General features: G+C 50.0%; 1 protein-coding gene across 1 annotated transcript in view; it reads left to right on the plus strand.

Annotated features, from left to right (window-relative positions):
- Positions 1–2,154: 2,154 nt before the first annotated feature.
- Positions 2,155–13,275, plus strand: part of LOC114603117 (leucine-rich repeat and fibronectin type III domain-containing protein 1-like protein) — a 65,446-nt gene continuing 54,325 nt past the window's right edge. The window contains exon 1 of the mRNA XM_077932401.1: positions 2,155–3,511. The gene's annotated coding sequence lies outside the window, so the exon portion shown is untranslated. The remainder of the gene's footprint in view (positions 3,512–13,275) is intronic.

Here is a 13,275-nt window from a genome sequence, read left to right on the forward strand (position 1 = left end):
GAATTATAGAGTTGGAAGAGACCACAAGGGCCATCGAGTCCAACCCCCTGCCAAGCAGGAAACACCATCAGAGCACTCCTGACATATGGTTGTCAAGCCTCTGCTTAAAGACCTCCAAAGAAGGAGACTCCACCACACTCCTTGGCAGCAAATTCCACTGTCGAACAGCTCTTACTGTCAGGAAGTTCTTCCTAATGTTTAGGTGGAATCTTCTTTCTTGTAGTTTGGATCCATTGCTCCGTGTCCGCTTCTCTGGAGCGGCAGAAAACAACCTTTCTCCCTCCTCTATATGACATCCTTTTATATATTTGAACATGGCTATCATATCACCCTTTAACCTCCTCTTCTCCAGGCTAAACATGCCCAGCTCCCTTAGCCGTTCCTCATAAGGCATCGTTTCCAGGCCTTTGACCATTTTGGTTGCCCTCCTCTGGACACGTCCCAGTTTGTCAGTGTCCTTCTTGAACTGTGGTGCCCAGAACTGGACACAGTACTCCAGGTGAGGTCTGACCAGAGCAGAATACAGTGGCACTATTACTTCCCTTGATCTAGATGCTATACTCCTATTGATGAGGCCCAGAATTGCATTGGCTTTTTTAGCTGCCGCGTCACACTGTTGGCTCATGTCAAGTTTGTGGTCAACCAAGACTCCTAGATCCTTTTCACATGTACTGCTCTCAAGCCAGGTGTCACCCATCTTGTATTTGTGCCTCTTAAATGAGGAGACCCATGCCTGCTCCCTTGAGCTCTTTGGAGGAAAAGGTGAGATATTTCAATGGCTGCAGGTTCTTGTGCTCATGTTCTGCTCAAAGGTATCTCTGTATGGTTGGCTGCAGTGAGACCAGGACGCTGATCTATCTACTTATATCATGTTCTTATGTAAGTTAAATTGTTCCTATTGATCCTAATGCTAGCACATTTGCAAAGCTAAGCAGGGTCCGGTCTGGATGGGAGACCATGTGTTGAGATTCTTGCATTGCAGGGGGTTGGATTAGATGACCCTAAAGGTCCCTCCTGTTCTATTATTCTAACGTTGTGTTTGAATAACCCGCTCTGGGACCTTTGTTGTTGTTGTTTAGTCGTGTCCAACTTCGTGACCCCCTGGACCAGAGCACGCCAGGCCCTCCTGTCTTCCACTGCCTCCCGCAGTTTGATCAAACTCATGCTGGTAGCTTCGAGAACACTGTCCCACCATCTCGTCCTCTGTCATCCCCTTCTTCTTGTGCCCTCCATCTTTCCCAACATCAGGGTCTTTTCCAGGGAGTCTTCTCTTCTCATGAGGTGGCCAAAGTCTTGGAGCCTCAGCTTCAGGATCTGTCCTTCCAGGGAGCACTCAGGGCTGATTTCCTTCAGAATGGAGAGGTTTGATCTTCTTGCAGTCCATGGGACTCTCAAGAGTCTCCTCCAGCACCAGAATTCAAAAGCATCCATTCTTCGGCGATCAGCCTTCTTTACGGTCCAGCTCTCACTTCCAGACATCACTACAATGGTACCCCGGGTTACATATGCTTCAGGTTACATACGCTTCAGGTTACAGACTCCGCTAACCCAGAAATAGTGTTTCAGGTTAAGAACTTTGCTTCAGGATAAGAACAGAAATCGGGCTCTGGTGGCGCGGCGGCAGCACGAGGCCCCATAAGCTAAAGTGATGCTTCAGGTTAAGAACAGTTTCAGGTTAAGAACAGACCTCCGGAATGAATTAAGTACTTAATCCGAGGTACCACTGTACTGGGAAAACCATAGCTTGAACTATACGGACCTTTGTTGGCAAGGTGATGTCTCTTGGCAGGGATACTGCAGTGGCTTGCCGGTTCCTGCTCCAGGTGGATCACGTTTGGTCAAAACTCTCCACTATGACCTGTCCGTCTTGGGTGGCCCTGCACGGCAGAGCTCATAGCGTCTCTGAGTTATTCAAGCCCCTTCGCCACGGCAAGGCAGTGATCCATGAAGGGGTATGGGACCTTAGGGAGAAGGAACGCAGCAACCCGCCTGCCCTGGGTGCCAGTGATGGGTGCGTGTGAGCGTGCCAGCGAGCCAGCCACCATCAGGGGCACCAAGCCCCCTAACCTGGGTGGGGCTTCTGCTGCGCCTTTAAGAGCCGGCGGGGCGGGGCGCCCGGTGCCTGGTCCGGAGCCCAGAAGCCGCCCTGCTTGTTCGCCGGCGCAAGCCAGAAGGAGGCGCTCCCTGAAGGCGCGGCTGCTGGCGCCGGGCATCCTGGGCCAGGGAGCCCGCGCCGGGTCTTGCAGGCTGCCGGCTCCGGCACTCTCCATCTGCCCTCGGCGGGGCCATCCTGCCGGCGCGCTCCCTGCATCCCTCTCTCCATCCCCCGCATCTGGTACCCATCGCCTGGCAACCTGCATCCTCCATTCTCTGCGGATGCTCCGCTCTTGCCCCGCCGACCTCGAGCCCTAGAACCGCCGGGCTTTTTCCCCTCTTCCCTCCTCGGGGGGCTTTCTTCACATGCAGCGCCCGGCGGAGAGGGGCTCGCCGCTGTATCCCCCCACCCCGCTCCAAGCTGCGATGCCCACGGTGGGCGTGGGCCGCCCATCCCCCAGCGGAGCAGTCCTTTTGCCCGGCAGCGCCCAAGCCGCCCTCTTTGGCTTCTAGAGAGATCTGCAAGGGCGATAGAGGAGCGGCGCTGTGGGGAGGGGGGGGCAGAGGACAGGAGAGCCCCCCGGGGGACGCGCACCCCGTGCAACATTAACTCTTTGTCCGCCGCCGCCGCTGAGGGATTGCAGACGGGAGAGATGGTGGTCGCCGCTGGTTGATTTTATTATCCATTAAACGTGCGCGTATATCTTCTCTGCTATCCGGGGCTGCTAAGCTAACGAGAAAAAAAGGTGTTTTCTGGGGTCCGCTGGATGGCCGCTGCCTTTGCGAAGAGAAACCTCTGGGCAGTTTTGCAAGCTCCACGCCCTGGTGGAGAGAGAGAGATCGAGAGAAAGAGAGAGAGAAAGAGATCCCTTCCCCCATCTCCATCTTCCTCATTGGAGACCAGCTGAAGGAAAGCAGAAGGATCCCCTCCGTCGGATGGCTCCCAGGGCTTGAGGATCGCTTCCGAAAGGTGAACCCAGGAAGATCCTTTCCTCTTTGTTCCGGACAGCATCGTTTCAGGATGTGAAGCGGCGGGCACCTCTCCTGGCGCAGCGGTGGCGAGAAGACCGCTGCCTGGGGACCTTCAGCCCATCTTTTGCACCGGGAGCCTGGCAGAAGGCAGCGAGGCTGGGGCGGTGGGCTTCGAGCTCCCCTCTCCCCGCTCTGTAGCTCTACAGATCTTATTTCATCGCAGGGGATTTTGGCCAACCGGGGTGCCAATGGGCACGCTGCCTGGCGTCCCTGGCGGTGCAGCGCTCTCCTCCGAACGGGCACACCGGTTTCCCCGATGGGAGCCGGGCTCCCAGTTCTAGGGACTTGGAGGAACTGGGATGGATGGTGGAGCAGCTGCCCTAGGAGCCGGCCGCCGTGGGGAGTGAACCCCAACGCCTATGGGTCCCTGGAGCTGCAGAACAAGGTAGGTACGTCGCTGGGCTGTCGGGGCTTCTTGGCACCCAGAGACTCTTCCGGAGATTTGGGGCGCAAGGCGACCTGTCTGAGATCCCGAGGGAGCTGGGTGGGGGTATTGGCTCTGGAGACAAGGTTGTAAAAAAATAAAAATAAAAATAAATATATATTTGTAGCATGCTCTGCCTTATGGGTCTTACAAAATCTTGCACAAATAGAAATCAATGTTGCTAAAGAGCTCTCAGTTGCATCCATCGGCTAGAAACACTTTTTTTGGAGGGGGGGTGGTGGATTTGTGATAGATTTGGTTTTTATTTTTTGAGGAGTTGGAGGAAGAATCAGGATTTTAACCAGATAAAGGTGGTTTTTCTGAGCATGTGCAGAGTGCATTTGCTTTGCCACTGAATTCCTGTGCCCACTGAGGCCTCGCCCGACTTTGGCCATTAAAAAAAAAATCTGGAAGGTGAGGAAGAAGAAATAGAGCCATGTGCAGAGTGCCTTTCCCCATCACTGCTCAGTAATCCTTGCAAGGGTCATGGGAAGTGATGGGGAAGTCCTATACCACCTCATCCCTTCCTGTCGCCTTGATTTTCTTTTCGCAGTCCACCCCCCCCTTCCTGCCCTGTTCATTAAAAACAGAATTATTCTAATCTACTCTTTCACTATGGGTGTGTGTCTCACACACTAAGGAGATGGATCAGTGGAGATTAAAATAAAAGAAAATTAGACACAAATAAGAACTCTCCAAATGGCCATCAAACCCTTGGCTCCCGAGGATGATATTGCTATCGATTACTATGGGATGTAATTTGCATGCCCAAGTGCTTTACAGCGACTGTCTTCTTAACAAAGAGGAGTGATTAAGATGCTTTAGAGATCACCCCCTCCCCCGCCGTAAAATGGGGTTTTTTAATTATTGAACTCTTGGGTTTTGTTGTGAGATCATTCCTTCAAAGCCCTTTGAGCGAGGAGATGGGAGCGCACAGTGATTCATAATAATATGATCTCCCCTTCTTGTGGCTGCCTCGCCCAGCGGGCGCTCACAGAGAGAAGTTGCTTTGCCCCCTTCTAAAACAAGCTAGAAGGAAATACATCGCTTCCTCCGGACTTTGAAATTGTACTGCCCCCCCCCCCACTGCGTGGGGTGAACCCCCAAAACCCTTGCAGTGTGGGAGTGACGTGTGTGTATGTGTGCGTTTTTGCGCCTTGCCCTTCCTGGCACCCCGAAATTCGCTGCCCACTCTTGCCGGAGTTGCTAGGAGAGCTGAGCCAATGAAGCGAGATTAAGGAAATTTACGAGATTTCAGGAGCGTGCTGTCTCTATATCTGTGTGATATAAGGTGTGGCAAGTGACTGAAAGGGTCCCCCCCCCCCCCGTTCCTGAGCCCAGGTTTCCATCTCCAACTCTATTTCTCCCACAAACACTGATTTATTTATTTTTTAAATTTCAGCCATTTGGGACCTGGTGACTTTTGTATTATTATTATTATTATTATTATTATTATTATTATTATCCCACCCTTCTTCCTAAAGTCTCAGGATGGGTTGCAACGATAAAACACAATATTTAAAACAGTTTAAAACAGTGGGGTGTAGTGGTTGGCGTGTTGGAATAGGAGCTGAGAGACCAGGGTTCATATCTCCCACAAGACATGAGTGGCTGTGACTGTGTGTGTGTGTGTGCAATCACTGCCTCTCAGCTGACCCCTCCTGCACAGGGTTGTTAAATAAAGAGGAGAACCATATATTACATCACCTTGAACTCACGGGAGAAAAAGGATATAAATGCAACCAACAAATAAATAATAATAAACTTGCAATCACAAAAACCAGGCAGGTCCTAAAAATATACGCCCCAAGTGTCAAAAGCCAGGGCGAAGGGGCCTGCAATTCCCAACCCCCACCCGAAATTTCCTGCAAGCAGAGGGCAAGAATCTTGGGCTGTAAGTATTTCGGGAATGTACGCTGTTGAGCAGCTAGTTTAAGACAGACTTTGCTAATCTGGTGCCATCCAGATGTTCTGGGCAACAACTCCTATAAACTGCTGGGAGTTGTAGCACACCACAACTGGAGGGCGCCAGGTTGGCAAATGATGGATTAAGGGAAGAGGCTGCCTGGTTCTTTCCTCTGACAGGGACAAGAGGGTATAGGGAAGCGTTTCCCAAACTTGCTTTCTCCAGCTGTCTGGGGACTACAATTCCCATCATCCATGACCACTGCTCTTGCTAGCTAGTGATGATGGGAGTTGTAGTCCAAAAAAAGCCAGAGACCCAAGTATGAGAAGCACTTGTATAGGGACACAACCCAAACATCTGCAGCACACCACGAGTTGGGAATCTGGGGTATCCAGTAGCGATCCTCTCCAGATGTTGTGGGGGGCTCCCATCACCCTGACAATTAGCCACAGGCTGATGGGAATTGTAGTCCAGAATATCCAAAGGGCTGGCTACCCATGGAGTGGATAGGGAATATCCATTTGTTTCTCTTTCCTTTCCTTTCTCAAGTCTCTAGTCCTCAAGAAAGGCAGAAAGACGTTTAGGGGTCTGCACTGAGGACGGACTTGGAACTTTTTTCGCAGAACATGTGAACTTTCCCCCAAAGTGTTTGTGTCCCCCCCCCCAGCCCCCATTTTGACTCTGCACCAGAAATAGTCATTCTGCAAGAGGCAGGCAGAAACATTCAAGTGGTAAAGGGGTGGGATGTTTTGAACCCTCTTTTTTGGGGGGGGGTGTTTGCTTCTCCTGCCTCCCCCCCCCCTTGTCCCATGCCCTTGTTTCACTTGCTAATGTGAGCTAAATAAATTCTGCAACAAACAAACAAACAAGCCCAAAGCCTTGCAATATTAATACGTCATGTAAATTAATGCTGTTCTGCATAAATTAGTTGGAGCGGAGCGAATTTGGACTTTCTCTGAGCAGAAATCCGAGTGTAGCGTATGCATTATGGATTCAGTTACCCGCAAGTTGTTTTCCTCAGCGGAGCTCTGAACAATGTCTGTGCCTCATTTTGCACAACAGACCCAAAGAGAGACCCGTGCTTTATCCCCCCCCCCCGTCTTGCAGCTTGGCTTACTTGCTCGAGTTACCTCATCAACGAAAGACCAAAAATGCAGAGAGAATACAGAACTCTTTATTGCAGCAGAAGAAATATCATATATTTATTCAAGCACCCTGTTAACAGATCTGGGACAGGCCACATTTTACGCAAGGTGTTTCAGCGTGAGCCAAACCAGCTCCCTTTCTCATGAGGTCTTCATCAGTTCCTTAATGCAACACAGCAAACCTGTACAAATAAAATAAAAATAAATGAAGGGCACGTTAAGGTCAGCGCTTCTGAAGTTATCAGCCAACCGCACATCAAAAGTGGCAAACTAAATATTCACCAACAGGCCTTGACATCTGGCGCATAAAATTTTAAAGGAGGCAGGCAAAGTGATTCGCTTCAAATCTACGTTCTCAACAGCTGCCCTGGGTAGATAAACTGACAATTGTCAGTAATAACCAATTAAATTCGCATCTACTCTCTGAAGCCCCCAAATAGTTTGGGGGAGAGAGGGAGGTTGGATTAGATAGGGCGCAGTGAACTTTTGGCCCTCTGGGTGTTGCTACAGGTGTACGGGTGCTCTGGGTGTACGGACTACAACTCCCATGGCGACTGGCCGTGCACGCTGGGGCTGATGGGAATTGTAGTTCAGCAGCAGCTGGAGGGTGCCACCTAGATTCGACCTCGGAGCGCCAACCTTCAACTCAGTCATGCATTTGGTAACCCCTCTGCCCTGTGGAACTCCCTCCCACCAGATGTCAAGGAAACAAACAACTATCTGCCTTTTAGAAGACATCTGAAGGCAGCCCTGTTTAGGGAAGCTTTTAATGTTTGATGTTTTATTCTGTTTTTAATCTGTTGGGAGCTGCCCAGAGTGGCTGGGGAAATCCAGCCAGATGGGATGATGATGATGATGATGATGATGATTATCCCGACTAAACAGCAAGAGCCGTTTGAGAGGGAAACAGATCCCTTAGGAAGTTGGTGTAATCTTTTTCATTGGAGGCTAGATAGCCGCTTGCCAGGGATGCAGTCACTGTGATTCCTGCATTCCAGGGGGTTGGACTAGATGACCCCCGGGAGACCCTTCCACCTCTTCAATTATATGATTAAATTAGAACAAATGAGTCATGAAGGCTGGACATGGTGCAAGGAAATCAGGCCGAATGCTCAATAAACAGGTCATCCGGAGGAGCCGCTGCTCCAAATGCCCCATCCAAACGCCCCCTGCATTGCAGGGGGTTGGGCTAGATGACCTTTGGGTGTTTTTTCTGTTAACGAAGAAATCTGAGGGCTCCCTTAGACAAAAAACAAAACAAAAACACAAGGACTCCAGCCAGGAATACCAGAGCAAAATAGCAGCCAGTAGGCTTGGTCTTGATTGAAGGCTGTCACGACAGGACTCCCACCTGCCACAAGGTGGAACAAGATGGAAGCCCCGAACAAAAGAGAACCCAAACTTTTATTAGCTGCTAATCCCTGTTAAGTTGTGGGCAAACATATCAGACGACACAGCGATTCTTCAAACAGCTCTTCTTTATTCTGAGGCCAGAACTGAACTGAGCTGAAGGGTTCAGCCAGCCTGCTTATATAGAGCTCCAGTACCTTGTTACCGTAACAACATTCTAAAACTATCAGATCACTGAACGTCACTTCATTTGCATAACTATCTACAGTATCAATCCAATCACTGAACGTCACTTCCAATCCTTCATTTGCATAACTATCTACAGTATCCCCCTGCTGGCCCAGGGTGAGAACTTCAGTACATAACAATCTCCATGTTGTTGTTGTTGTTGTTGTTTAGTCGTGTCCGACTCTTCGTGACCCCATGGACCAGAGCATCCCCATGTTACACCCCCCCATACATCATGAAAGGGGAGGTCTGGTGGCAGGAATCTGAGCACTCTGGACCCTGCCCCATGGTTCCCCTTGCCCTCCACCAAACACCCATCAAATGTAACAAAAGAGATATTTACATTTCCCTGTTTCCTAGCCAAGTTAATCCCACCCTTTGGTCTTCATCTCGGTTTGGTATTTCTGGAATGGCTACCTGTCTGGCACTCAGGTATCAGGATGCCAGGGATTATCCCTCAGGCAGAGGGGCTGCTGAGTAGCTGAGCTCACCTGTCTGTATGAATATCTGACGTTTTCCCAATGAGCCAGTACAGAGATACATTTATCAGTGAATTGTTACATTTGGTATTGTGCAGCAAAGGCCCTTTGAATAGATAGGAAGAAACTGTGATGAAGTGTTTTGCGGGGACAAATCACAAAAGTGATTGTGCTGGTTTTGGTAGTGGGCTGCATGTGCATGATATCTGCTGGAGGGGCAAACCCCCCCCAACCTAGACATAAATTCCTGCAACATTTCCACGTCTACAATTCTATGATTGGTCAGGTGGCCTTTAATCCCTCACAGCTCCCAAATAGGAGGAGGAGGAGGCCTAAAGTGCAAAAAAAAAAAAAAAAAAAAAAAAAAAAGGAAGGAGCGGTGTGCCCTAATTCTGAACCTAATTGTGTGTCATTCCACCCCCCTTCAGCCTCCCCTCATCTCGCTTTTGCCCGCAAGGCTCGAGTCATCAGAACAGGCCGTCTGTAGCTGGAGGCATTGCTCATAATGATTGCTGTTGGCTCTGAAATTAATGACAGCAGGTGGGGGTGCGGGTGGGGGAAAGGGCAGGCTTCCAGCCTCCCAAACGAAGCGCTGGGATCCTGGCAAAAGCAATTTGCTACCAGGGGAGGAGGAGGAGGAGACCAGTGGGCCTTAATGCCAGTTGACTCAGCTCTCTCCCTCCACGATGAGCCCCAGCCTTGGCCTGGCTCAATGGGGTGCCCTCGACGTGGGTTGGCGTTTGGTCCCAGATGCGCCAAAGCGCCACGTTCATAGGGCTTGCCCCCTGCCTGCCCGCCCACCCGAGCAGATGTTGGATCTGGCCATGGTGACGCATGCCTTAGTTACCTCCCGGTTGGGCTACTACAACACGCTCGGAGGTGGGCTGTCTTTGAAAAGTGTTCAGGAGCTCCAGCTCCTCCAGAAAGCGGCAGGCAGACCTCCGAATGGGATCGGTTACATGAAGAAATGGAGGCAGTGAGAGATTTCACTTTCTTGGGCTCCATGATCACTGCAGACGGTGACAGCAGTCATGAAATTAAAAGATGCCTGCTCCTTGGGAGAAAAGTGATGACAAACCTAGACAGCATCTCATCCTCTGTCGTCCCCTTCTCCTTGTGCCCTCCATCTTTCCCAACATCAGGGTCTTTCCCAGGGAGTCTTCTTTTCTCTTCTCCATATAGTTCAAGCTATGGTTTTCCCAGTAGTGATGTATGGAAGTGAGAGCTAAACCCCCAAGAAGGCTGATCGCCGAAGAATGGATGCTTTTGAATTCTGGTGCTGGAGGAGACTCTTGAGAGTCCCATGGACTGCAAGAAGATCAAACCTCTCCATTCTGAAGGAAATCAGCCCTGAGTGCTCACAGGAAGGACAGATCCTGAAGCTGAGGCTCCAAGACTTTGGCCACCTCATGAGAAGAGAAGACTCCCTGGAAAAGACCCTGATGTTGGGAAAGATGGAGGGCACAAGGAGAAGGGGACGACAGAGGACGAGATGGTGGGACAGTGTTCCCGAAGCTACAAACATGAGTTTGACCAAACTGCGGGAGGCAGGGGAAGACAGGAGTGCCTGGAGTGCTCTGGTCCAGGGGGTCACAAAGAGGCGGACACGACTAAACGACAACAACAGGGGGCATGTTGAATAAAGACATAAGAAGAGCTTGCTGGATCAGGGAAGAAGGCCACCTAGTCCAGCATTGCATTCTCTCCTCTCCCCCCAGCTGTTTCCAGCTGCTGATCTTAAGAAGTATTTCTGCCTTTGACAGTAGAGGCAGGGTATAGTCATCATGGTTGGTAGCCATCAATAGTCCTCTCCTCCTCCCTGAATTTGTCTTATTCCCTTTTAAAGGTTCAGCTGTGTTCAGCTGTGTGGAGGATTTCCCTTTATCGGGCTCAAATCTTCCAGCATTCAGCTTCCTTGGGTAGCTACGCGTTCCTGTCTTAAGAAAGACTTTCTCCATGCTATTGGTTACTACCAAGCTACTTTAAGTGAATTCAAATCACCAGGGTCTGATGAGCTGCACCCATGGGTAATAAAGAAGCTTGCGGATATAATCTCGGAGCCTCTGTGTATAATATTTGAGAATTCTTGGGGAATACACGAGGTCCCTGCAGACTGGAGGCAGGTAAATGTTGCCTCCATCTTCAAAAGGGGGAAAAAAGGAGACTCAGGGAGCTACTGACTTGTCAGCTTGGTGTCAATACCAGAAAAGGTCCTTTTTGTTGTTGTTGTTTAGTCGTTTAGTCGTGTCCGACTCTTCGTGACCCCATGGACCAGAGCACGCCAGGCCCTCCTGTCTTCCACTGCCTCCCGCAGTTTGGTCAAACTCATACTGGTAGCTTCAAGAACACTGTCCCAACATCTCATCCTCTGTCGTCCCCTTCTCCTTGTGCCCTCCATCTTTCCCAACATCAGGGTCTTTTCCAGGGAGTCTTCTCTTCTCATGAGGTGGCCAAAGTCTTGGAGCCTCAGCTTCAGGATCTGTCCTTCCAGGGAGCACTCAGGGCTGATTTCCTTCAGAATGGAGAGGTTTGATCTTCTTGCAGTCCATGGGACTCTCAAGAATCTCCTCCAGCACCATAAAAGTTCCTAGAATGGATAATTAAACAGTGAGTCTTTGAACATTTCGGAAAGGAGCTGTGATTATTAAGACCCAGCATGGGTCTTTATCGAAAACAAGTCATGCCAGACGAATCTCATTTCTTTTATTTTGATAGTTACAAGCTTGGTGGATCAGGGAAATGCTGTGGACATAGTGTATCTTGATTTCTGTAAGGCTTTTGACAAAGTGCCCCATGATTTTCTCACAAGGAAGCTGGTAAAATGTGGGTTGAATGAGGTAACTGTTAAGTGGTTTTGTAGCTGGTTGACTGGCCAAACCCAAAGGATACTCATTAATGCTTCCTTGTTTTCCTGGAGAAAGTGACCAGTGGGGTGCTGCAGGGTTCTGTCCTGGGCCTGTTGTTGTTCAACGTCTTTATAAATGACTTGGATGAAAGAATTGAGGGGATGCTCATCAAATCTGCAGGTGACAATGAACTGGGAGGGGTAGCTAATGCCGCAGAAGACAGAATCACTATTCAAAATGACCTTTACAGATTGAAGAACTGGGCCCAAACTGATAGAATGAATTTCAGTAGGGACAAATGTCAGGTTCTGAACTTAAGCAGGAAGAACCAGCTGCACCAGTATAAGATGGGGGACACCTGGTTTCCCAGTAGTACATGTGAAAAGGATCTAGGGGTCTGAGGAGACCACAAGCTTAACATGTGTCAAGAGTGTGATGCAGCTGCAGCAAAAATAAAAATAAAAATATCTAATGCTATTTTAGGCTACATCAAGCGAAGTCTAGTGTCCAGGTCAAGGGAAGTAATAAAAGGTAAAGGGACCCCTGACCATTAGGTCCAGTCGTGGCCGACTCTGGGGTTGCAGCGCTCATCTCACTTTACTGGCCGAGGGAGCCGGCGTACAGCTTCCGGGTCATGTGGCCAGCATGACTAAGCCGCTTCTGGCGAACCAGAGCTGCGCACGGAAACGCCGTTTACCTTCCCGCCAGAGCGGTACCTATTTATCTACTTGCACTTTGACGTGCTCCCAGTATAGGTAAAGGTAAAGGGACCCCTGACCATTGATGTGCTTTCGAACTGCTAGGTTGGCAGGAGCTGGGACTGAGGAATGGGAGCTCACCCCGTCGCAGGGATTCGAACTGCTGACCTTCTGATCGGCAAGCCGTTGGCTCTGTGGTTTAACCCACAGCGTAATAGTCCCACTCTATTCTGCCTTGGTCAGACCATACTTGGAGTTCTGTGTCTGATTCTGGGCACCACAATATAAGGATGTTGATAAGCTAGAACGTGTGCAGAGGAGAGAAACTAAGATGATCAAGGGTCCAGAAACCAAGCCTTATGAGGAGCGGTTGAAGGAGATGGGTATGTTTAGCCTGGAAAAGAGCAGACTGAGGCTTTTGGGATCCCTTCCTATGATTCTATAAAAGAACTTCACTGGGTACTGGTCTGTTTCCGGGTACAATTCAAAGTGCTGGTTATGACCTATAAAGCCCTCTATATGAATTGGGCCCAGAATACCTGAAATATTACCTCTCCCTATATGTCTGGGTGCTAACAACCTCAGGTGAGTCCCTGTAAGGTAAAGGGACCCCTGACCATTAGGTCCAGTCGTGGCCGACTCTGGGGTTGCGGTGCTCATCTCACTTTACTGGCCGAGGGAGCCGGCGTACAGCTTCCGGGTCATGTGGCCAGCATGACTAAGCCGCTTCTGGCGAACCAGAGCAGCACACGGAAATGCCATATACCTTCCCGCCGGAGTGGGACCTATTTATCTACTTGCACTTTGACATGCTTTCGAGTTGCTAGGTTGGCAGGAGCAGGGACCGAGCAACGGGAGCTCAGGATTCGAACTGCCGACCTTCTGATAGGCAAGTCCTAGGCTCTGTGGTTTAACCCACAGCGCCACCCGCGTCCCAATAGTAAGAATAGTAATGGCTGCTGCAGTTGGGGCTTGGATAGTCATCTGTCATGTAGTCTTTTGCTGTGATCTCTGCATTGCAGGGGGTTGGTCTGGATGGCATTTGGGGTTCCCTTCGAACCCTACAATTTTGT

This window comes from Podarcis muralis, chromosome 7 (genome assembly GCF_964188315.1).
Source record: "Podarcis muralis chromosome 7, rPodMur119.hap1.1, whole genome shotgun sequence".
NCBI classification, from domain to species: domain Eukaryota; kingdom Metazoa; phylum Chordata; class Lepidosauria; order Squamata; family Lacertidae; genus Podarcis; species Podarcis muralis.